The sequence below is a fragment of the Macrobrachium rosenbergii genome, chromosome 9, assembly GCF_040412425.1.
Source record: "Macrobrachium rosenbergii isolate ZJJX-2024 chromosome 9, ASM4041242v1, whole genome shotgun sequence".
Taxonomy (NCBI): Eukaryota; Metazoa; Arthropoda; class Malacostraca; order Decapoda; family Palaemonidae; genus Macrobrachium; species Macrobrachium rosenbergii.
In genome coordinates, this window is record NC_089749.1 from 9,726,358 (window position 1) to 9,753,175 (window position 26,818).

Below are 26,818 nucleotides of genomic sequence, written 5' to 3' on the forward strand. Positions count from 1 at the left end.
TGAATTTGCTCCTCGCTCAAACATTTGGAGGTCAGTAGATTCAGCAAGCGAAAAATGCGCAAAAGTGTTTTCTGTATGAGTCTAGGCCCATGAAGCTTTCAGCCACGGCCGTGGTGGCCTGTCCTGTATCGTTGCCAGACGCACGATTATGGAGGGTTGCAATTTGGTATGCTTGATGATTGGACGGTGGATGACCAACGTACCAATTTGCAGCCCTCTAGCCTCAGTAGGTTTAAGATCTGAGGGCGGACAGAATAAAAAGTGCGGACGGACGGACAAAGCCGGCACAATAGTTTTCTTTTACAGAAAACTAAAAATTGCACGCACTGGCAAAACACTTTCATGTTTTAGTTGTAGACAACTTGAAACTCTAGTAAACTGATTAGTAATAAACTCCTTGTAGCTCTCTGTATTTTGTGATGCCATTTCATCTCTTCTTCAAGTTCCTTCTGGTGGCTATCATCGGGGTTCGTAGTTCTGAATAATAATAATAATAATAATAATAATAATAATAATAATAATAATAATAATAATAATAATAATAATAATAATGATATTTTTTATTTATTAATTTGTTAATTTATCTGTTTTTCTAATAACTGATCTCCTCTTTCTGTATTTCCCATTAACTTTTTTTTACTTCTTTCGGATGAACACCATAATATTCTTTGGGAGCCTGAATTTCAAGTCAGTGGCCCCTTTGGTGGGCTTGTTCCATATGAGTAGGGCTCTTCATCTTCTGAATAATCATAATAATCATGGCATTATTATTTGGGATACTGTCAGTCAAGGCGCTCAGAGACCCAAGACTCACATCAGTGACGCCTCAACTTAACGCTGCCCTAAAATGGAAAACTGCAGTATCAGCAAAATTTTCGAAATTGAGATATTCCACCAATTGGGCTCGTGAAACACAAAATACACAAGTTACTGCAATTTCAGAATGATTATTCAGTGCTTTATTTAGGGGGTCCCATTTGCAGTATCTGCAAAATCAGTAGTGAGGCAAGGGAGTGTCTACCATTTTTTGTCAGTATTGTATGTTTGCAGATATCGTAGTCTTCCATTGTAGGGCAGAACTGACCCGCCAAATTAACGGACTTCTGCGCTACTTATCAGCTACAATATTGCGATTATTTCGATTATATTTTTCCCTATGCTATTATTTTAGTTGCGATACATTTTCAGATGAGTCTCTTAAGAAAGATATTAAGTATAAATCAAGAGTTATTTTAGGTTAGGAACTATGTGAAATTGCAGTTAAATGGAAGATATCTAAAAAAATATTGAAGTGCCGGTTTTAATATAGGGTCTTGGTTACTTATACATTAGATATCACCAATTTTATTATACTTTCCACAAAATCTTAGAGTTTTCTAGTTAATAATAATAATAATAATAAGGACAGAGCTGTTAAAACTGAACTTGCTTTGGTCACATCCAAGCAAAATTACTGTTGATCTTTAAGACTGACTGATGAGTGCAATTCCTTACTATTCTCCATATGATTGCACGCCCACCCACTCTCACCTGCACGTAAACGTGCGTGCACGCGCGCGAACGCAATTAGGCCCCATCCTCACCTGTCAACAGACACCCTCCTATGGCCCAGCGGACTTTTGCCAAATCAGTAACCATAGACAGGATGTTAGGCAAAGGGATGATCACCTTGGGGTATACCATGTCACAAGGTTCGTTGGCTCTCTCTCTCTCTCTCTCTCTCTCTCTCTCTCTCTCTCTCTCTCGCTCTCTCTCTCTCTCTCTTTTACACAGCTTTTGCTTATCAGAATTTCATTTAATATATATATTGATTTTCTTCCCACTTGTTTAATGTTTCATTTCTAGATGTATCATTTTCTAATTTGCAAAAATATCATACCACTGCTCTCTCTCTCTCTCTCTCTCTCTCTCTCTCTCTCTCTCTCTCTCTCTCTCTCTCTCTCAGAAACCTTTTAATAGATTGCAGTCATTTCACCTCTCTCTCTCTCTCTCTCTCTCTCTCTCTCTCTCCTCTCTCTCTCTCTCTCTCCATCTCTCTCTCTCTTTAATTATAATTTTCTAAACAATTTGAAATATGCAAAATGATCACAGGATTCTGTTCTCTCTCTCCTCTCTCTCTCTCTCTCTCTCCTCTCTCTCGAACTCTCTCTCTCTCTCTTGAGAAACCTGTAAGGAGTCGTCACCTGCCCCTTGTGTCAATTTGATGTGTTCTGAATGGGATTCACTGTGGAAATTTTCCAAGCCTGAAGCAGTGATCACAGGATTCGTTGTCAGGTTTATGAATGAATTTCAGAAGAAGTAAATGAACAGTGATGACCACGATTGCCCAGGTTACGTCACGCCCTTTTGTTTTTTGATGTTCTGTAAGATTGTTGTTGTAGACATTTTCCTGTTAGCCAGTCATGCTATTTTTTTTTATTTATGAATGAATGAATGAGTAAATGAAAGTGATGAAGTGATGATTGCGCAGAATACGTCATTACATGTATATATGTATGTAAGTATATATATATATATATATATATATATATATATATATATATATATATATATATATATATATATTTATAATCTACCAGGTGAGACAATGAATTATTCTGCCTTTACTGGGAACAGAACCCAGATCCTCCCATTGGTGAGGGCAAGTGTCTTGACCACTCTCCCAATATATGAATTCTGAAGGAAGAGCATAAACAGTGACAGATAAATAGATGCCTTGGTGGACGCCATCTTTGATCATACTGACGACAATTTCGAGATGTTAATCTGCCCGATGATTTGACAGCGATTATAGACTGACCTGTCTTCCTCATATCTCTGTGAACCCTTCTATAAGCTTTCTCTCCGCTTCCTCGATTTTCCATTTTGGATATTTTCTTTTCTTATTTTCGAGCTTCTCCCGTAGGTGGGTAGTGCCAAGGTCTCTAGACCTCGGGTAGTGCCGTCTATGGCCTCTGGCCTAAGCTTTATATTCCATTTCGTTCCACTATCGTAATTTATTGGGTCCTTCATGTCTGCCATTCTGCTCGATGATAGTAGAGCCATGGCAGTACTAAAGTAAAAATAGTAACTTCAAAGAATATTGCATTAGAAGGGCGTACTCAGAAGGCGTCTGAAATGTTGTTAAACTCGTTTTTCTCTAGTTTTTAATTTGTCTCGTACTTTCACCCATAATTTAAGTTCCACTAAATCTGTGTGAAAGCAGTTTTCATTATTCACCAGCAATCGAAAAGGAAATTGAACCTCACGTTGTTTTTGGAGATTTCCCGGCGAATGCAATTGTGAACATATATCCTACGCCTCCGTGGCTGAGTGGTGCAGCGCTCAATTTACGTTTGGTAGGTCTATGGCCGCTCCCAGCATATAGCCCACCTGGATACCAGCGACTGCATTGGTCAAGAGAAAGGCCATGGGCCTAGCAACCTCATTCCTCTTAGAGGCTTGCTGAAAAACGGAAAACCAGATATCTGTAACCTTCTTGAATGCATTGCGCGCTTTCCGCTATATATCCTACTGTGTCTTCGTAGGCCTAACCCGTTACTCGACTGTGGTTGGTCTAGGGAAGGCTATATAGTAGCATCTTCTGGATCGACTCTTTATAAGGTGTAAGGATGTATGATGATAACATGTGTATATGTATGTAACTCGTGTACAGAGCAAGTTTTGTTATACTTCGATATCTGTAAAAAATTTTTACCATTTTCTAACGAGGCATAGTAGACTTACAATGGCAGTAGAGTCCTTAATCTTGTGTGAGACTAACCAATTGCTAATACGGTTCATGCACCCAAAATGCCACTCTCTCTCTCTCTCTCTCTCTCTCTCTCTCTCTCTCTCTCTCTCTCTCTCAGTCTATCGTTTCCGCCCTTCTTCAGACTGAAACCTGATTCCTCGATGAAAACTCAGCTTTCGATAACCACCTTCTCTCTCAAAGAATTTGGATCCCATGACGAGATACCTTTATCCCCCACCACTGCACTCTCTCTCTCTCTCTCTCTCTCTCTCTCTCTCTCTCTCTCTCTCTCTCTCTCTCTACCTGTTCTATTCCCTCTTTCCCTTCCATCCATGAAGCCTTCTCTGAGTCGCATTGGTCTAATTTCTCCGTGCAGTCTGTGTCTATAGTACGATACGTCTAAACAAAAACAGCTTTATTATGATATAAAGATCATTTTCTGAGGAATAACATATTGAAACATAGAGAGAAAAGATCGTTAAGAAGATCCTTCGGTCTGGGGACGAAATCCGTATTCTTTATTGGGAAGGGGAGGAATGAGCATACCTTCCATCCCTCCTGAGCCCGGTAGTAAACAAAAAGGTTTCCCGCGTTTTTCACCCCTCTCGGGGCCTCCGCCCTTCCTCGCCATCACCCTCCTCCTCCTCCTCCTCCTCCCCTTCCTCCTTCACCTCCTCCTCCCTCTCCTGAAAGTCCTACAAAAGATTGGTGGAAAGGTAAGGAAGAAAAGTGGCAGAGAGAGAGAGAGAGAGTAAAGGTGGGAAGGGGATACCGAGAGCGAATCTGGTTCGAGTTTGTATGGAGGGGGAAAAAAAGGGAGCAGTTGCTAAAAATAACTCTCTCTCTCTCTCTCTCTCTCTCTCTCTCTCTCTCTCTCTCTCTCTCTCTCTCTCTCTCTCTCTCTCTCTCTCTCTCTCTCGATTCAGAGAAGAAATTTTGCAAGTATATAAGTATCTCACACATGGTGAAGCCGCTAATGAGACTACCTTAAACCCTCTATGCTCCAAATGTGCATAGGCCTAATAGGAATATATATATATATATATTATATATATATATATATATATATATATATATATATATATATATAATATATATATAGGAAATAAAGACTGAAATAAAGACTGTATATAAAGTATTGAAAACATAAGCTGCAAAAGAGAATGACAAAACTTGGTAAGAAGACGAAATATGGCTCTTCTGCTGAAAACAGGAGTATGGTCGATACGTTAGGACATCAAAGATAAGCCTAGTGTATTATTATTATTATTATTATTATCACCCGGCTTCTGTCGACGGTTCCCCCGCCCCCTTCCAGTTCCCTTTTCCTTATCAGGTCAGGTAATCTGACCTGAGCTTAACCTGTCCCCAAGGGGACGAGCAAACATGGGTCTAAGATCATTGTTATTGTCCAGAGTGACTGGATGAGACAACCGTGCGAAGGAGTAAATCAGAGAGAGAGAGAGAGAGAGAGAGAGAGAGAGAGAGAGAGAGAGAGAACTAAGCGACGAACTTTGGGTCATATGACCAGACAGAGATAAGGTCACTCTCCTGCTGAAGGGTACAAAATGGATTGTTCTAGGTTGGGGGGGGGGGTAAACGAGGATAATTGGGCTGCTGCTTAGGGGACATGACCTCCTCTCGAGCTGGACCCAGCCCGCTTCTTCTTATCAGTAGACATCAGGTCTTTGTCTCTTTCTCTTCTTTCTTCCAGTCTTAACAAAGAGAAAGTCATAGAGAAAGGTGGTAGATAATTAAACACGAGGGAGTATAAATTAAACAAAACTGATACACCTGAAATTCAGCAGACGTCAGCAGCAAAGAGAGTATGAATGAGTTTGCTCCTATAGTTTGTATATCTAGAGATCAGAAGATTCCAATTCTGCATTAGGCTGACTCTCCCGCGTTTTAGCTGTACCCAAGACAAAACACCAGGGAAATTAAGTACCATTAAACCTGATGCTAGAACAATGCACAGTTTGTAGCAGCAGCAGCCTGCATGTATGGAAGAACGTTCCATTATGCTCGAGTAAAACAGTGTATTGAGATAGCAGCAATTCATATGGTTGTTTACAGTATATAAACGCCTGGAGGTAGGCCTAAAAAACATCTATTGTACACGCGCCAAGCCGAAAGGATTCATCTCTAGTCTTTATTTGTACTTTTAAAACCTTTTCGTTTCTATTACTCTTTTGTATTTCCTCGCCATTAAAACTATGTAAATATTCAGTTTATGTTATCATTGATGCACAAGAGAAACGTTTAATATTGAATTTTCCCTCATTAAAACATGTAAACTTAATATTCTCAGGTGTGTGTATATATATATAATTTATATGTTGTTAAGTAAATTCAACATATTTTCCCTTGTATTTTAATATACGAAGTTTTAGAAAACAGCAAGGCTGATTATTTGAGTTTTTGAGTCAGCTTAGATGTTACTTTATCATGACTGGAAAATTTTACGCTTTTTCTTTTATAAATCGCATTTTAGATATATGTATATATATATACATACATATACATACATACATACTGTATATACATACATACATAACACAGTAGGATTCTGTTACCCGAGATTTAAGTAACGAGGTGGAGAGGTCAGGGGCCATCCTTGATACGATTACCATCCATGGAGGATATTAGCAATTCTTTAATTATCTCTCCACCCTTAAGTAGGTAATTGAAAGGGACAGATTGTAAAAGATAGTGAATCAGTGGAAAATTTTAGTACTAAATAGATACAAATAGATATTCTTTTTAAACAAAATATCATCAGATGCTCGAAAACAAAGCAGAAGTGATTCTCTCTCTCTCTCTCTCTCTCTCTCTCTCTCTCTCTCTCTCTCTCTCTCTCTCTCTCTCTCTCTCTCTCTCTCTCTCTAGTTCCTCTGCAATCTTCAGTGATATACAGTATCTAGACTTGAAGATTATCCATGGAAAAGCAATTATTTAACCTGATCTTCTTAATTAGCGAGAAAAGCTTAACATCAAAACGGCAGTTAGATGAAATTCTGGAACGCAACCTGAAGATTTTACTTTCAGGTTTATTGCATATTCTGTTCCTCAAATATGTATTCACATTTATTTTAAATCCGGTTCTGGCTTTTTAATTATCCCTGTTATGGGAGAGAGAGAGAGAGAAGGGTACTTTCCTCTAAAATTACAAAAAAAAAAAAGCGAGAATTTGAAACAACTCTTGATGGTAGAGTAATTTACCTAAGTCTTCTATTGAATGTAATCACCGTTTTCAATAGCTTAGCTGAACCGCGTTTTCTTCAGAATTCGTTTCATGGCTGCCTCAAGAGATCAATCATTTCATGCGAGGCTTTTCTTAACGTGCTTCAGTTGTAGTGTGTATTTGCTTAAAATATTAAGATATATGAATATTATTGTATTGATTATAATTATAATCCGAATTTAAACCGCCCTTAAGAAAATAATGTATTAACTACGGAAAGGTAGCCTGTTTATAAAAAGACACTTTGAAGTTTGTCGCCATTAAATACAGTCTTTCTTCGTCTCTGTTGTATTTTTTTTTTTTTTTGCGTCCTCTGGTGTATAGTATCTGCATAAATTGTAAATTAAGTGATGTATTCATACATAGTTTGGTCACAACAGTGAAGATACATTCTCATTTTTCTGATTTCTCATTGGCCAGCTCCAAAGGGCGAGAGTGCAACTGTTTGCTACATATTCCTTTCCCTTTATTATTATTATTATTATTATTATTATTACATATACATGTGTTGTTGTTGTTGTTGTTGTTATTATTATTATTATTTAGTAGATGAAACAAGCCCACAGGGGTCACTGACTTGAAACTCAGGCTTCCAAAGAAATATGGTGTTGATAACGGGAATCATTGCTGCAGTAGCAGACAGCAATTACCACTTAAGCCATTTCTGTTCTAAGGTGATCCCCACGGAGCATAATTGCTTATTTAAATCGAAAACGAAAAGAAGAAGTGTCTTTTAATACTGGGTTCTCAGTTTCTGCTGCCTCTCAAGTTAAGAATCCTTATTGAAAGATTATAACGTGTGAATGTATGAAGGGATTGTTAGAGCCAACACTCCTTTGCAGAAGTGAAATGTGGATGTTGAATGCAAATGAAAGGAAAGAGATTATTGAGATGAAGTGTTTACATATTATTAAAGTTTATTCATACTGTACTAGCACATCAGCAGACCTCAGCCCCAATGTAACTGGGCAAAAACATATCAATCCAACTGCCTGGTTTTTGTAATTTATATACTATTCCTGCTCTAATTACCTTATCAAACTATGCTGTAAAAACAAAAAAATAAAATATCAGTTATCTGTCACGTTTAATTCATGTCCTATTTTAGCCCAGATGATCACGTTGACATTGTTACCTCTTCTTCTTCTTCTTCTTCTTCTTCTTCTTCCACTCTTCTCTCTCTCTTCTCTTCTTCCGCGCTGTTACGAGAATCTCAAATGATTCTCAGCTGAGGCAGCTAAGCAGCTTGTGCCAGCGGGCCCCAGTAGGCGATGTTAAGTGAATGTAGTGATGTTTTAATATGAATTGTACATTGCATAATGTTTGGGTGATCCGGTTTTTGTGAAGGGATGTTCGACGCTCTGACGACGAGCCTCCTATGTAAGTGTACGAAGGGGCCATTTCTGTGGAAGTTCGACTGCCCAGGTCTTCATCTACGATTCAGCAGCTTAAATATGATTGTGTAAGTGATAGATGTGTTTTTCTCTTAAAATCAAACACATATGTATGTGTGTGTGTGTGTATATATATATATATATATATATATATATATATATATATATATATATATATATATATTTATATATATAGTTTCATATATTTGATTTTTAATGCGTAGAATCATGATAAATAATCCTTTCCTTTTTAAAAACCTCATACGTAAGTGGTATGGAAGTTCTTAGAACAAACGAAAATGGAGCAGTAGCCTACCAGGTTTTAGCAGCCTGTTAATCCAGCTGCAATTTTTAGTGAAATAATAATCTCTCGGACCTCGAATCCACTTTTGTAATGGATAGTGAGATCACCTTAAAAACTAATAAAAAACTACTAAGGCGGTGTGAGAGGGAAGATGACATTTCAGCATCCATCCTAAGATGAAATTCGCCGTTTGTCGTATACTTGAATAATCCAGTAAGGTTTCCTTTCTTCTGTTTATCCTTGGTAATGAACGTGACAGCTCACGTCCAGAAGGGGCGCATCCGATTCCTGTGTTTTCATTAATCTGTTTAACTTAGAGAAGAATATAATAAATACGGTGCATTTTATGACGATATTAATACATAATATTTACTCAATCCATTAAAAAAACTTTTAAACGTTACATATTACTTTTAAACCGTATTTTGTCAAATATGTGAGTCATAGTCGAGAACTATCTGCCAGCAATTCGAACGCATGTTTACATTCATTGTTGGTCATTGAGGATTCCAGCTATATCTCCGGACGTGCTCAACAATATGATGTCATTCAGTTAATTTTAGGAATTGGTCCCGGTGTCTCTTTTTTGACGCACATTCCATAATCTCAGGTAATTATATTCGGAAAATATTCGTTCTTATGAAGGAGAAATGCGGAGCATTCCAATTTAAGCTGGGCGAATAATGTTCTGGTGTATGTAGGGGAAACTCCTGTCTATATGTTACCAGTCTCACCTTGAAGGGAGACTGGGAAAAATTTGGTGTGGTCCAGTTTAGCAAAAGCGAGGCCATATTGAGGTGTGAGTCACTTTTACTTTGAGTGTCTCGAGAATATCTTGATTGATAGCAGATTTTTTGCTTGGCGGCGCTTACGGTAGGGTTTTGGGAGTTGCCAATGCAAACTTATGACTCGGCTTGGATAAATGAATTTAGGCCAGGTTATTCATCGGCCTGCTGGCACCCCAGGCTAGATGAAGTCGTCCCAGTTGCCCTGACCCAGCAGATATAAAGTGTACGGTAATCGTAGGTTCACTTGTTCCTCAACTGTATCAGGTCTTGAGTATCAGGTCTTATTCTGTAGTCGAGGCTGGGAAGTCCTAAGCTAGGGTTGCTGTAGTCTACTGTAGCATAATGATTTTCGTGACAGTATAAATGTTAGATTGTAACATTGAAACTAGTTTTTTTAGTAGCTTTTACTGTGTTTTAATTATAAAACCTTGATTTTTGGGATGGGAAAAACCAGAAATGAATGCTATGCGCTGGTCAGAGAGTTATTCATTATATATTTCACAATGTAGCCCATTCATTCAGACAAATACTTAGTTCATATGTTCAACTGTAGCAATTACCAGATAATTTTGTAAGGCATAAAAATTTAGTAAGGACTGTTACAGAGATGAATCCTAACGGAACCTTCCCTAACCTAACCAGACCTAGTGTGCCAGGTCCTTACTTAGGTGGGGATGGGTCGGGTTCTGAGCACCATAAAAGTCTTAGAGGAAAATACAGGGATGCTTTCTAACCTAGCTACCCGCCTCCTGATCTGACAAGACCCAGTGCTCCGTAAGTCATAGGGTCAAACTACGGGGATGCATTTGAACTGAAATTATTGGGCCTTGTTCTTACCTGGCATAGAGTTGTGAACCTCCATCTTGATAATGCCTGCAATACTGTAAGTCATAATAGTCAACAAATATTCCTTCTTGTCAACCAAACCTTGTACACTGACACTTACCTGACAAGGACACAGCCTAGCTCCCCTCAACATTTTACAGATCATATTCCTTACCTTAAGGTTGGAGGTAACACAACTAGGAAACACACATTTCCTCTCGCCCTCTTCCTAATCATGGTATAGTTGACTTTCTGCCAAGTTTTTTTTGTGGAGGAAAGTCATCAATAAGAGGAAAGAATTACGATATCCCAAATGGGTAAAGAATCTTTTTATATTACTTGCAACTTGAAATATATCACCTAGGATGTCCATCAACACCTCTTACAAACAAGGCAGTGAAGAGAGTACTCAAAAGCAAATTACTTGTCTTATTACACTATGGCAGCAGGACATGCAAGGAATGTTTCAAAATGAAGTGTAAATGTGTATGAAGTGCGGTATTGAAATTATTTAAAAACTTCATTCGTTTCATAGTGTAGAAACTATCTTCGATTTAGGTGATAACTCAGATTCTCCTTTCAGTCTCTGTTAGTTGCTTAGAGTCCAGGATATGAATCTGCATTATTGATACCTAACCAAAGGGAACAGCATCAGGATTTGTTGAGAGTCATCTGTTTCCTTGGATCATACAGCAGATTTTGATCATGAAAATCAATTGTACTGTATATTGAAAATACTGAAATTGTCAAAATTTAATGCACGTAACTACACTAACTAGTACCACAAGTCATATGTTTAACTACTTGTGGAGCTGAGAAATGGTCTTCTTAGCAATAGTTCTTTGTAGGTTTAACGGAGACCAGATAAGTAAGCATATATGGTATATTAAGAGTTCTTTTTCGTATTATACATGTACAAGCAGTCCCCAGTTATTGGTGGGCTCATTATCGTGAATCAGTTTCGTTTAATTGTCTAGTGATGAAAATCTGTGATTTTTGGCACTAAAATTGCTGATTTCCGCTTATCACCACCGATAATCAGGTATTGCTGCCTATACATACCTAACAGAGGTGCCGATCTCTGGTTATAAGCGCGGCGATGTTTGGTTATCAGCGATTTTCGCTTATCGTCACACTTACAGAACGGAACCCCTGCCAATAACCGGGGACTCCCTGTATTTTTTTTGTTGCTCTCTCTTTATTTATTTCTTATCATTTTCACCCCTATTTCCCTCTTGTACATAGGTATTCTGTTTGGAGGTGATCTTTACAAGCTAATGACAATTTAGGCTAGCTCTCCATATGAATGTTTGCTGATTTTGAATGTCAGTAATAGCAGATAATTGTAATGAATTATAATGTTATTGAATAAAAGAACTAAATCTGTGAATATTTACACAGGTAACTCAGTAACATCAAACCGGATATCACTGTAATTGTGGCCAAGAATTCACCAAGAGAAAGCGATGGCTGATCCTGCATATTCAAAGGTGAGGTTAATAAACTTTGAAGTGTACCAAGCTTCAGGTTACTTTCAAGTTAAAAAGAAAACCAAGTTGATTTAATTTTTACAGATGTAGATTTCCTTCCTATAGAAAATTAACTGTAGCTTTAAGATTAAGTTACATTGTGCGTTGTGTTTCGGCATGATCACGAGAGTAAACAGGAGTGTCAAACCAAATTTTTTTAGCAGGTGCCTCTGCAAGATCCAAGCATTGCCCCATCAGCCCCTCCTGTCGATGTAGTTGGATGCACAGTTCCTTTCCACCCTCATATGTCTGACCCTCCTCTCCCATGGGCTATGGAAATTCGTTCCTCCCCAGGGGTACCAGCCTGCTGTGAGTGGGCCTCCAGCTGGTCCTCCTCCAGCAGGGTACAGTCAGCCTGGAGCTCCTGTTCCCTATGTGCAGCAGCCACCACCTGCGCAGATTATTATTACTCAAGGACAGCCAGCTGCAGTCGCACCTGTAGTTGTGGCTCAGACTCTTGCTCCGGGTGTTTGTTCTGTTTGTAGGGTGAGTATTTTCGTGGTGGTCGTGTGGAATATAATAAGTCACAAATTGATGGTGTAGATATACTGGGTAATATTGGTTCTTATTACATAACCGCTGGATAGACTGGCATCACTCATTGATACTTAAGATTGATATTATTCATCCATTTTTTAAATGTGACACACTGTAGAAGAATAACCAGAGTTTGTAGTGAATATTCCTACACTCCATATGTGGTATAGATATACAGTATGGTTATCTGAACCAAACCATTTCTTTACTTGGCCTTGAATTGTTGCACAGTACTAAGTGATAGTCGGAAGATGTAGACGAAATGCTACTGCTGTACTTTGCTTTAACTTGCAAACATGATCTCTTTCACAGTTGTGCTTTTGCCTTGTTGATGTTTTGTGCCATTTATCCGTGTGTTTTATGCTATTTCTCTGTTATGGTGTACGTATTTATTACTTTTCTCTCCACACTGTGGTTCTGTGGGCATTTGCGATTCTGATTTCTGAATGAGGTTTGCATCTTTTATTGTAAATACTGGTGATATTATCCAAAAATAGTTTGCGTTTGTATGTTCAGAACATAAAATTTGTTTTGAAATTTTCATTTTTGTTTTATGTGTTTTAGCATCCAGTGCTTAGATGATTATCAGGTTGCAGTAGTGTACATGAAACTTTGGGTTCAAATAAGTTGATATTATTCTTTCACACAATCCCTGTAAGCTTTTGTTATTAAGCTTCATTTGTTTACAGTAAACCCCCATATTCGCGGGGGGATGCGTACCGCACCTCCCCCACGAATAGCTAAAATCTGCGAATACTTAAAACCCCTCTAAAAACACTTAGAACTGTCTATTTTGATAGTTTAAACACAAAAAAAACTAAAATGCTTATACCTGAGTAACAATAGTTTATCACAAAGAAGTGCATTTAGTCATGAAATGATTGAAAAATAATTAGTGAATATTTCTCAGTGAAAAATACCGCGAATGGGTGGATTTTCCATGAATAATGGTTAGACACGTCCCACAGAGAAATCTGCGAATACGTCAGCCCGCAAATAGTGAGACCCCGAATACAGGGGTTTTACTGTGCAACCCATTAATCATAAAATGCCATATTCCATATAGAATTCATCCCAATATTACTAATTTAATCCTGGAAAAAACCTACTGGCTCATCTAACCAGACCCGTCCCACGGCGCCACATCTGCTCGCATTCCGTTGCGCAAATCAGTAGTGTTCACACAGCAGTAGTGCTCACTCAGATCATCTCTGTGTGATTCTATTTTAGTGCCAGATTTACCTTGTGGCAAATTTTTCTATATCTTTTCCTTAACCTGCACTTTTTCATATTAATTTGTCTTAATTGAAATGCGTGTATGGGGAAGGGATCAAACTACACACAGTATTGTCTTTCTCCCTTCACCAAATTTAAAGAAGAAACTGCTTTTGTCATCACAGCTCCACCACTTGTACTTGCCCAAAATGCCGTTCCGGTGGGAGGACGAAGCTGCTGAGAATACATTTTAGAAACAAGTATGGTAACTCTGGGGGGTTGTTAAAAATATGGAAAAACCCTTTTAGATTTGAAAATGCAGGACTTGTGTTTGCATAGATGAAGGTTGAAGCAAGAAATAAGAACACTTACCGCATGTGTGTGTGTATGTGTGTGTGTGAGAGGCAAAGAAGCTTGTAATATCAAACTCTGTCTTTAGAATACCAGAATACAGTACTGTACATGAATACGTAAATAAGAGGTGAGAAAATTAAGACAAGAGGGTTGGTTTCTTTAAGCCCCGAAACTTGAAGCCACCACTAGTCCAAAGAAATATATATCCGTCTGTTAATGAGTCACATCCTTAGGATAGAATTTCGTAAAGGTAGATGGGCATATCTATGTACCTGCATTTAAATATTACTGTATATCCAATATTTTTTAAACCAGAGAAGTAGTGAATGCCCTGATCTCACTGATTGAAAAACTTACTGTGCTGTCCCTCGTATGTCACATTGCTGTAATCTCTAAGGATGACTTACCTAACCCAGCAGGAGACAGTGATCTTTGAGACTTGTACCTTGGACCAACCTGTAAAGGGCACGGTCTACCAGTTCTGAGATAGTGATGAACTGATATTGATCTGTCTGTAAGAGAAAAGAGTACGTGGGCAATCCTGGTTAACGACAGGGGTTCCGTTCCTGTCTGAGCATTTACAATGTCGTAAGCGCCAATAAACTGCTTATCGGCGCTGTTAACCGCTCACCTGCGCTGATAAACCACTTGCCAGCACTGTTAAACCACTTACTGACACTGGAAATCACTTACCGTCGCCGAATCTCTGGTTGGCGATGTTGTTAGCCCCGCGCCGTAAAACCGGAACGCCGTTAACAGACGCCACTGATAAGCAAGGACTACCTGTAGTGTCTGGGACATTTGAGGATCACAAGTGTGGGCATTTATGAGTGGTAGAACTGTGGTAAACCAAACTAACAATTATAATGAAGAGTCGTGATGTTTTGTACTTTGTAAATGTACAGTACATATAGGTAATTTTCAGAGTTTATGCAAAAGCTTTTGATATTATGGATTGAAGTGTCTTTTTATTATCTCTTACAGAAAGGGAAGATAAGGAACACGAGAACGTGCTGCACTTACATCTGCTGTTTGTTCCTGTGTCTCTTCGGTTTTCTTCCAGGCCTCATCGCTTTCTTCTACTGTTGCCGTAAGCCCAAGTGCAGCCACTGTGGATATACTCCCTAAAAGCTCATCGTTTTTTAATGAGGAAAAGAAAGTAGGAAATTTATTCATTGATTTTCATCTAGGAAAGTAGCGTTGTTGTTTTTTAATCTATTTGAAGTACTCATGAGAGAGAAAGAGGTATGAAGTGCGGAGAATTGTGGAATTTATACGTAAAATTTTTAATCAACAAGGCAGGTGATATTTTCCCCTGCGTATTTATGTAAAGCCTTTTGCACAGAAATTACCAAGGAATTTTATTTTTAAAATCTGATGTGACATCTACCTTTAAAACTGGATCTGGATGTTTTTATACAAAGATATATTGTAGATTTCTGTAAAATTCGATCAGGATGTTTTTATGCAAAGGCATTGTAGATTTCTGTAGTTTTAAGATTTTAATGGTTCGGTTGAGGTTTTTACGAAAATGGAAGTTTTTATATAGGGAAGGTCAGTTTTGTCCTTATCTTTTTTTCAAATGTTTCCTATATGTAAAGAAAGAGGGAGACATTTTTCCTCATAGTGTCACTCAGTTACTAGTGAATAATACTGAAATGTGCATCTTTGCTTTCAAAGACCGTTCAGAACTCAACAATTTTTGCCGTGTTAAGTGGCATCATATTATTATCCATCTACCTGTTATGTTGTATTACAGTGGAGAAATGGAGTAAAAGTGAAATGTTAACCACTATAGTGCATTTAGATATCGATAATATTCTATACCGAGTGATACAGTTTCATGCTGAAGAAAGCAAAGTCAGCGGCTCTACATTCCCAGTTCACGGAAGTGGACTGAGATTGCTAGACAGTGTGAGATTATGTATGGTTTAATTTTAACGTTTTGTATTTCATGGTTTTTTTTTTTTTGTGAGGAAAGGATATCATTTACAGCATGATACAGTGAAGGGTTTCTTCCGATGTATGGCGACATAATACACTCTACCGATCATGTCTGTACTGTATTGTGTCTAAATTTTAGAAAGTCACCTGGAAGGGGGTTGCAGGAACTTCCCACCACTTTTAGGTCCTTTCATTTCAGTTGGATCAGTTTCCACTGTGAGTTTGGTTGTCGTCAGGTTACAGAACTGTACATACAGTAGTGTAATTCTTGTCAAACTTTCCTTGTAAAAACTAGTAACCTTTTGAAAGCTAACAACACATTAACATATATATACTAAACTTACTTACAGGGAAAAAAAAGACCCTTTACCTACAATTTTGTTGTCTAAAAATGAGGAAGTCAATCATCTAGTTCAGACTTTGCCTCTGTAACTTCCAAGTCTGTCAGTTTGAAAATCTTTTAAAAAACTTTTTAAAGGTACTGCATCTTGACTACAGTGTCAAAATCTTTTAAAAAAACTGATTAGGGGTACAGTACCACATCTTTATTCCAGCGTTTTTCTTCCATTTCTTGTATTTCTGCCAAAGGATTTTGTGGTGAATTTGGTGATATTTTTATCCACATATTGTACATTTCCTCCTCTGTGATGTTTGTAGGTGCTAAGGGAGGTGTTGATACCCTTCCATTTTTCACATTAATCTGCTATGTTTTGACTAGAAATTGATGAATGGTTATATCTACTACGTTTTCACACCAATTTTTTAGTATTAGGGTCTTGAATACCTTGAGAAAGACTATTTCATGAAAAGACCTAAAGATGATTTGTAATCAGAATTGTTTTACATTGTCTGAACTGTATATTGAAGCATCTGCCAGATTGCAGGTTTGATGGGTTTCATCTGACTAGAATGGTGCATTTTTTAATCTCTGAGGGGAATTCGGTGGTACCTCCTTACTTCAGATGGCTTTAATCTATTGTATGAACTTCATATTGTGACAGAATTGTGTTGCATATGCATGTTTAGTGTTGCTATTCCTATAACTTAAAATTTATATATAGCTTCATCACAAGCCCATCAGTCATTTATATGCCTTTGGTGTGGTATCAAATGTCCCCAAATAGACTACATGAAAAGTGTGGAGGGTGACTGACATGTATCGAAGGGTCTAGGTGGTGCATGCACCATTTGACTACCATTCTTTCCCTTTTAGCCAAAACTCTGTCAGTTTTGAGGACAATTGAGGCCATGAAATGTGGGCGTATTTATAACTGAGAGGTGTCTGTGGAAAACCTAGAATCTTGTTTTATAAAAACCAATTATTCCAATGTTTACATAAAGGTCTGCTATATCAAAGAATATCAGTAATCCATGTTGGCTACAAAGAGGTACAAGTTGTCTTGTATGGCGTTGTTTAATTGTTTTAACATAGGGAATTGAATGATTTTGGATCTGAAATATTTCTTGGCCTTTACTTGTTTATGAGTGATTTTGGATCTGAAGTATTATTTGGCCATTGATTACCTGTTTAGTTACCAATATTTGCCTTTCGATTGCACACACACAAGGGGAACGTTCTTGCATATGATGTCTTGCAGAGAATGCAGAACTCATACTTAGACATACATGTATGATTGAAGAGGTTAGTTTATTAATACGTCTGTGATTTTGTATCTAAGGTCAAGGTGATGCCAAGTCATATTTGTCTTATTTAGTGTCGTGTAGATTAAATTCATTCATTTTTGTCAGATTTTTTCTAAGGTACATAGTGAGTTTGCTTCTACTTAATTTTCTTGCATTTGAATTTCATGGAACACTTATGAATTTGACAGTTTCATTATATTGCAGATAGGCAAAGGAACAAGCTGTTATTCACAACCTTTCAGCATGTTAATTATTCATATCCTTGTCGTATATAATATGATACGAGTGAATTAGCAGTAGAACATTTAAGGTCAATAAAAACAACAAGCTTGGAACTACTGTAGTCTGATATTATTAGTGCAGCAGTTGTGTGTATTTTCTCAACTCCAAAAGCTTCTGGTTAGATATAATCCTGTGAAACTGTGAATTCATTATATATAGTATTACTTTATAAGGGCTGTCACAATCAGTGATTCATTGTAGTCGGAGATTTGTACCTTAAGGTAGTGCCACATGAGCATAAATTTGCATGGGATTTCATTGTTGTAGTTGTATAAATCCAATGAGCACTGTCTAGTAAAACGATAACAGTACTGTACAGGCAATTCCTAGGTTACGTTGGGTGCTCCGCTCCAAAGCTCTGCTGTAACCCAGAACGTCGCAAGAAAAATGTATACAGGCAGTCCCCGGTTAATGGCGGGCTCAGTTAACAGCGATCCGGTTTTATGGGGCTTGTCTCAGTACGAAAATGGGTATTTGGCGCCCGAAAATCGCTGATTTCCGCCAACGGCGCCCGATAATTGGGTATTGGCGCCGATACATACCTAACAGAGGCACCGATAACTGAAAATCGATGCTAATAACCCGAAAATTGCAGAAAAAGCGCCGAAATCACCGCTTTTCAGTTAGCGGCGATTTTCGGTTATCATCACACCCTCAGAAACGGAACCCCGCCGTTAACCGGGGACTGCCTGTACTGTACAGGCAATTCCCAGGTTACGCTGGGTGTTCCGTTCCAACGCTGTGCTGTAACCCAGAACGTCGCAAGAAAAATGTATAAAAATGAGAAATAAAATGATGAAAACCATACCTTTAAATCCTCTTGGTGCACTGTACATTATTTTACTTGCATTCTGATGTGGTGTGCATCCAAAAATCTCCAAATTTTGACTTTATATTGCAGCTGTATGTACTTTTACTGTTCCATCGTGGCGTAAGACGACGACGTAAACTCGAGACATCTGCCGTGACCCAGAAACTATATATGAATATATTTGAAAAGCAACGTAAACTTGAAACAACGTAACCTGGGGACTGCCTATTGTACTTTAGGTTCTCGTGCAGCCATTGCTTTGCACTGGCTCTGTTTTTAATTTACCAAATGGAAAATTAATTGAAAAGTCCTTGTTGCACAGTCAAATGCCACACATTTGCTAATGGCATTACATTACACGAATAACTGACCTCCTCTCAAATTTGTGCTTGTGTGAAAATTTGTATTGTAATAGATGTATAGCATTTTTTACACAAGTAATGTTACTGTAATTGTACTATAGTTATTTCAAGTTAAACTGATGGATTCAGGTCTCGATCATTTCCCGTTCATATTACGAGGTTTTGTGACGCTGTATAGTTTTGCGTATGTTTTCAGTATTGCCTCATATTTACAGTGTTCATTCCAGTGTATAGAAATATTGTAGGTAGACTGCTGATTTTTAGTTTCAGTGAGATTTATGATGGCAAGTTTCAGTGAGATTTATGATGGCAGTTTTGTTTATCACTTTAGTTTTCAATCCATTGGGTTTCATAGTTCATTTGGTGTGTTACTGTTGGAAAACACAGCCCATAAGGATTTAATTGTACTTCAAAAACACAGTATTTAGATAAGTAAAGAATTGGATGTTGTATTACGTCCACTCACTTATTTACCTAAAGAGGAAAAATCTTTATATATGCTTTTCTTGTCTGAAAAAAAAAAAATAGGAAAGATGCATATTAAGATGTAATGAAGTGTAGTTATACACAGATTCTAAAAATAAGGAAGTTTAGGGAAGAACAAGGAATGCTATGATTTATTGTGATTCTTTCCATTAGATTTGTAGAGCAAGCACCTTGCACCTTGGCAGGTGAAGGATTTATGAGATGGCTAGTGTTGTAGCACTCCATATTGCCTCATGACTAGGAAAGCCAAAAGATTATGAGGCCAGAACTTAGGATAGGATCCAGACCAGATGGGAATTTAGCAGAATGCACAAAACACGAAAGAAAGGAGAACTTATTTCACATCCAATGCAATATAGATTAAATAATGATGGTGATTATAGTCTTAACCCTTTCGAGATTCCAGCGATGTCATGCATTTCATCCGTAAAGATTTAAATGATTGTTTTCTTTAGATAGTTTATAAAAAAGTTGATCATAAATATTTTGACAGCAGGTAGTTTTGGAATTACATACGGAGGGTGATGAGGGTAGGTAATTCCATTTCCCCCAAAAGTAAAGACAGTTTCATGAGAATTATGGTTATACCAGTTCTTGAAAGAGAACCATAAAACTGTTTGTGTATTCCTTATTATTTTTCTTACTTTTTATTTGTTTCCTTGATTAAATCTTGCACAAAGTAAACAGGGAGAGTAATTTCTTTTTTACATAATTGCCATTTGCATAAAGTAATAAGTGGAATATACTGTAGCATGTAATGTTCATTGAGAATGCTCAGACGGATTTAGTAGGTTTCGAACAGATGGTTGTATACAGCAAGAAAATGAATCTTATATCAGAGCACAAAGCAATACACTGGATGCACAAAATGAATAGATGTCATGAAGAGTTGAGACAAAACTAGCAAAAAAAAATTTAGACATACACTTTGCTAAGTACCCCTCATATCTTCCTTACTCACATACAGTACTCGGTGACATCCACTTCTTGCTTACTCACATACAGTACTCAGTGACATCCACTTCTTGCTTACTCACATACAGTACTCAGTGACATCCACTTCTTGCTTACTCACATACAGTACTCAGTGACATCCACATCTTGCTTGGCTTCAAGCTCTGCAAAGTAGAGTACCCATTCTAGACATCTCACCCAAGTATCTTGCCATGCCCTGCATTACCTTTTTATCTATCCAAAATCTGGAATGGTGATCTGTTGTCACAAAATTTTATTGTATTTCAGTATTGCAACTAAATTTATGAGCATTTTAGATTTCAGAGAATGCAAAGCTATTTGTGGCATTTTCCTTTTTACACTTTAAAGTTGTAGATTTTGTTTCTAAAAGATTTTAGATACCTAGTTGCATATTCTGTTTTGAGAACCATAGTTGGAGTAAAACTGTAATGTTCACATACACCATTTACGGAATTTTATTGGATGTCAAATGGAAGGCATAGCTGCTCTATAATTGGCTAAAACCTCTGCTAAAAATTTTGGCAGATTGGAAAGCAGGACTGATATTAGCACAGGTCAGATATAGAGTACATGCAAAGAAGATTATGTGGGAAAATAAAAGGAAAATGAAAACAATACAGTATTGTTATGAAAGTTTGCAGTACAACTTTATACAAGAGTCAAATGCTAGGTTGCAAGTTCAAGATATTGAACCTAAGAAAGATTCAAAAATGAAAACTGATTATAAGCTACAGATATGCAAGAGTGATAATTGTCTGTCAATAGATTATAGTTAAGGTTACTTTTATGGAAAGATCAGAATTTTTATTGCCTCTCTTCCCAACAGCAGAATCTTATTGAGGAATTTTACACTGTGCCATTCTCGTCATATTGTTAGGTTAATAGTACTGGAGGTTTTGTGCAGCACTTCCTAACCTTCACTAACAAAAATTGTTGAGGGCTATCACAGGACATTACTGGTCACAGCAAACTGTCAGTAATGATTACCAGCTGCTGTTGAGTGGAATTAAACAAGAGTGCCAACAGGTGCAGCACTTCCTAACCTTCACTAACAAAAAATTCACTGGGCAAACTCAGTGAGGGTCACAGGACATTACTGGTCACAGCAAACTGTCAGTAATGATTACTAGCTGCTGTTGAGTGGAATTAAACAAGAGTACCAACAGGCAAAAATTTTACTTACACATTTTTTTTATTCCAACTGTAAGAAACAAGGAGTGTAGTACAGTGTAAGGGGCACAAGGCAGGGAGAGAATTAACGCAATGATTTTGAAGTATTAAGTAAATCAAAATGATAGAGATTAAGCTCAAGTCGAATTACTGTGATGATTTAAGCCGCTGTACATATTCATGGCTTGACTGATATTGGTGTGTTCACAACTTGGTTGTCGCAGCAGGAATGAATGTTTGTTATTGGCCACAACAACCAACAGACTGAATTAGTTTTAAGGGAACCAGCTCAGCACGATAGTCTAGGATGCTGTAAACTGTCATCGGCACATATTTTATTACTATGCATGTGTTTGAAAAAGTTATTGTGGTGCTTTATTAAGCGTATATTTTCTCAAATGCTTGTAGGATTTAAATTCCTTTACTGTACTCAGGTTTTTTTTTAGTAGCTTTGGAAAATCAGAATTAGTAAGAGAGTTTTTGTACAGATATGGTTGATTTTTGTCTGAATCATTGGAGATTTATTTAGTAGATAAGGACTGTGTAACTGGTAGTGTTTTTTAAACTTGGGTAGGTTTATATGGCTGTATACTATTTGGTAGAGCAGATGCAGGTATTCTGCTCTCCCGTTTTGGCAAGGAGACGGAAAAATTCCATTTTATATTGGACTTGTTTGGGATGTTTCATAAGCAGTTCACTGGAGTACAAAGTGCGTAAAAAGATGTTGAATTGAACTTGAAGAAACGATGAGGAAAAAATGGATAGAATTTTTTAATTGCTTTTATGTATCATAGTACTATATTTACCACTGATTTCTGATGTCTTGTAAAACTATGTAATGTTGATGAACTGAGAATGACATTACCCATGTATAATTTGTTATGCAAGTGAGTACTTTATGTAACACAGGATTAATTGAATGTAGGATGATGTATAACCCGTGAAGATAATTTGAAAGTATGAATTGTAGTGAATAACTTAAAAAAATCGTCAAGATGGTTTCGGTAAGCCTCAAACCACATTCTTCAGTATACATAAGGCTTTCTCCAATGCCTTTTTACTTAACTTTTTATCAAACTGCTGTAGAATACTCTGGTATGTCCTTTGAGAAGTATTAGTGGAGGATAAAATAGTTGAATTAGGGGTTTGAACCAGTGCATGGGTAACCCCCTTTTTTTTTTGAAGTATGTTAAATGCAAAGTGAAATAGTACTGAATTTACTGGACTGGTGAATTAAGTAACAGAATTAGTAATTTTTTTTACATGAAGGATAAATCATTATAGGCCAATGTATTTAACTTCTCAGATGTTATGGTTATATTATAAGAAAAACTGTAAGTCATTTTCTGTAGACCCTCAACAGAATGTAACCTACATCTTAACTTGAAAAGTGTGGTTCCCATGCTTGATAATGCTTAACGTATGAAGTGGTATTACCAGATCACTTGGTTATTTGTGAGCCCTCTTACAAGTTATTTGTAAGCCCTCTTACATTTATAAAGACAAAGAAAATAGAGGTGTGGGTTTTAGAGGTACAGGGCTTGTCTAGAAAGACCACATGCCTTTGAGAAATGGGTGCAAATTATGTGATGACCACCTGACGTGATCCAGAGGAAGATGTAAGAAATAATTGTTAAACATGTTTTGTGTGACTGCCCCAGTTTCAGTCCACACGAATGATAGGAGGTTTTAAAGCATGAGAATGAGCTACATTGTATCTTGTTTAGTTAATGAATTTTTAATCATTTAAGGGTTTTGCGTGCCATTCTTATGAGAACATAGAATTATGGTTTATTGTGTTGACAAACTATGTTATGGTAATAATTTGCTTAAATTTGGGTAAAAAGCTAATTTAGTTAAAAGCCACAGTTTTATTGATATTAGAAAATTTGTAATATACTATAGATATTTGTATTCTGTTTAAGTAAACTGCACGCAGATGAACTTTACATTGCTAGTTAAGCACAAAATATATTTATCCATTCACAGTTCAGAAGTTTACAGCATTGTAAGTATGGATTAACTTTGAAACTTAAAATTCAAGTCTTCAAAATTATCATATTGTCTCTGATGAAACTAGGGAGATGTTTCCTGCATGACTGTACTATGTCTGATAAATTTAAAGCAAAATTCTCAAAGGGTTGCTTCAGTTATATTTAATGAAGGTCAAAGGAAATGAGGGTTTGTTTAAAGTGCATTGACATGGATATAAAGCCCATCTTATTTAATTTATGTGAGAACATTCCACACTGTTATTTCCCTATCAGTAGTCTGCAATAGATTATGGAGAAAGTGGAGAGAAGAATAAGGGGCAAGCCCTGATTGAGCATTTAAAAGCTTTAGTGTAGCTGTTTTGTCAGGATAGCGAGCACCAAAGAAGCTTCTTCACTTAAGAGCTGTGTTTTTACGTCAGAGTTTAAAGAATGATGTATTTTGAGTTGGAAGAATGATGTATTTTTGTGTCATTTTAAAATAAGTACTGCAGTTTCTTTTCTCCCTGAAATATGGCCAGTACAGCTTATTGCTACGTCCATAAAGAGGAGTCTCGTGGTCTTGTAGTGTGCAACAGACGTTGTATAGAAGCCAGTTTTGTACTTTCCACAGTATTTGATGTGTTCAAGACATTGCATCAATCTCTTAGCAGTATTATGGCATCATTGATAGTACAGTACAAAACGTTTTTTATACACTAAAGAATTTTGCATTCCCACAAGAAAACTGGTTCCAACTTACTTACTGAATAATTGAGTTCCCAAACATTACCAGTGAATTTTCTTGCCATGTTTTGTATTTTCATTGCTATACATATTACTGAGAGATTGGTCTTCTGGTGTTTTACAGTACCCTAGTGACAGAGAGAAACTGTAACTTATCCAGTCATACTTGTAGTGTGTTGGCCACTTTGCGAGGACTTAAGGTAATGATTCAGTCAAAATCTTAGTCTTGGTGGGAGTGGTGACCGTAGTAGTGACTCTTTATAATGCATTTTGTATATTTCTTAACTCTCTTCATAGACTAACATCGATGATAAGACATTATCCTTTAGTCCTGTGGTGTCTTTTCTGTGCAGTGCACAGTTGAGAACACCTTGTGGATACCATTTTAACAGTCCCATGTTAACACTTGGAATTTTTAAATCATTCCGGGAAAACTTTAACCCAGACAAAATGTAACAGTGAGTTGAGTATTTTTATTTAGCGAAACAAGGTACTGTACTTTTATTTAACAAGGTGTAAATGCTGTCATTCCTGAACATTATTTTTGGCTATTCAAATGGGTTAGTGCAAAGTAAATGGTTTAGTTCAGGGATTCTCAGTTAGGGGTAATATTACCCTCCATAGGTGTTGATCATGAGCATGTTTCCTGACATCATCTTTTCATCAGATTTTGTCCCAAGTTGCCTATGTTGCCAGCAGAATAGATGTGCGTGTTTATGCTGTTTCGACTTTGTTTTCCACCAATGACCCCACAGGGGGAGTAGTGCCGTCAGTGCACCTCATTTGGTGCACTGTAGGCATTTTTTAAGGTTCTTTGCAGCGTCCCTCCGGCTCCCAGCTGCAACACCAGTCATTCCTTTTACTGTACCTCCATTCAAAGTCTCTTTTTCCACCTTACTTTCCACCTTTCCTCAACAGTTGTTTCACAGTGCAACTGCGAGGTTTCCTCCTGTCATTTCAGACCTTTTTAACTGTCAATCTCTGCTTCAGTGCCAAATGACCTCATAGGCCCCAGCACTTAGCCTTTGGCCTAAGTTCTGTATTCTATTCTGTTCCACAAATGCAAACAAAAATACTTGCAATTTGACACAAAGTTTGGTGGGAAGAGGCTAAAGGAAAACAAATTCTGCTCATGTGACACTGCCCTTAGAGTAAACAGGTCTATATACTTTCATGCTGGCATTTGTCATGGTACACAGTGACTGTCAAAGTTTGGTGAATATGGTAGGCCGGTGTTTTAGTGTTAAGTAATATTTCTGTAGAGATTTTTTTTTTTTCCAAATATCTAAAACTGTGAATCCCTGGCTATATGTGATAATGTTTCAATCCATTTATAGCAGGTTATTTTGGTGTTTATTTTGTCACACATTGTTTTCAAAGTGTAACCCCTCTATATAAAGTAATTGGGACCATACTCGTTTTATTTGACATGTTTCCAAAACCCTTCATCTTTGGTAAATGGCAGAGGGTGGAATAATGAATATGGTAACAGAGTAAAGTACATCAGACCTGTCTTTGGATGGTAACACCCTCTGAACCTAGAGAATGCCACACTAAATTGAATATTGTCTTCAATTTGGCCAATCTACACTGACAAATGGATAATTACAGACCATCTCACATGGCCCAATCTGTGCATTAACGGAATGCAGGTCAACACTATCAGCTGGTGAAATAATCCTTCCTTAAAAACATGAAGGTGTTCTGAATGTTGATCACTGCTGGATCTGTGATCACGTCTGGATATTAAATAAAAGTGGAGATGATTCCCATAAACTTGTGGCATTACTGGAGACCTATATGAAATAAATTGCTTGATTTCTGGAATGAAGTAATGGATAATGACAACTTACACATGATTTGCAGCCACAGTAGGGTTGTGGCAGCCATCAGTGGAAAAATAAAGAAATTGGTTTACAAAGGGGTCAGTCTTAAAAAGGAAAAATTGTCGAGGCCGTAAGAAAATCCAGTTTTGTAAAGGTTTAAAAAAATGCAATAATGTGTTTCTAAGGCAAGTCTTGTGAACATGTTGCAAATCTATATAAATATATTTGAAAAGGTTAACCTTTGTAAGCAGCTTCACATTGCCCTCACCCCCCCCAGCTGCAACCCCTTTCATTAATTTTAATGTACCTCCATTCATATTATCTTTCTTCCATCTTACTGTCCACCCTCTCCGAACAATTATTTCATAGTGCAACTGCGAGGGTTTCCTCCTGTTACACCTTTCTAGCCTACCTACTCTCAATTTGTCTTCCAGTGCTGAATGACCTCATAGGTCCCAGTGCTGGCCTTTGGCCTAAAATCTATATTTCATTCTGTTCCATTATATTCAGAGGATAGTTTTTCATATATAACATCTATGCAATCAATGAATTCTCCCGAGAAGCAAAAGCATTTAAAAATTGAGGACTGCGTAGATAAATTGTGTAAGTAATTTTTTCAAAGCTAGAAATATCAAAACGAGATGTTTTTGTGTACAATCAAATGCTAAAAGCCATTTG

The 26,818-nt window shown here is 37.3% G+C and overlaps 2 long non-coding RNA genes across 2 annotated transcripts; both read left to right on the top strand.

The window, feature by feature from the left end:
• The first annotated feature begins 9,127 nt into the window (after positions 1-9,127).
• LOC136841437 (uncharacterized) lies at positions 9,128-12,045 on the top strand. Its single transcript, XR_010853948.1, has 3 exons — positions 9,128-9,285; positions 11,690-11,778; positions 11,982-12,045. It is a non-coding gene; the product is annotated as an uncharacterized lncRNA (long non-coding RNA).
• A 3,004-nt stretch (positions 12,046-15,049) lies between these two features.
• Positions 15,050-25,726, top strand: LOC136841438 (uncharacterized). Its single transcript, XR_010853950.1, has 2 exons — positions 15,050-21,325; positions 21,454-25,726. It is a non-coding gene; the product is annotated as an uncharacterized lncRNA (long non-coding RNA).
• The last annotated feature ends 1,092 nt before the right edge of the window (positions 25,727-26,818 follow it).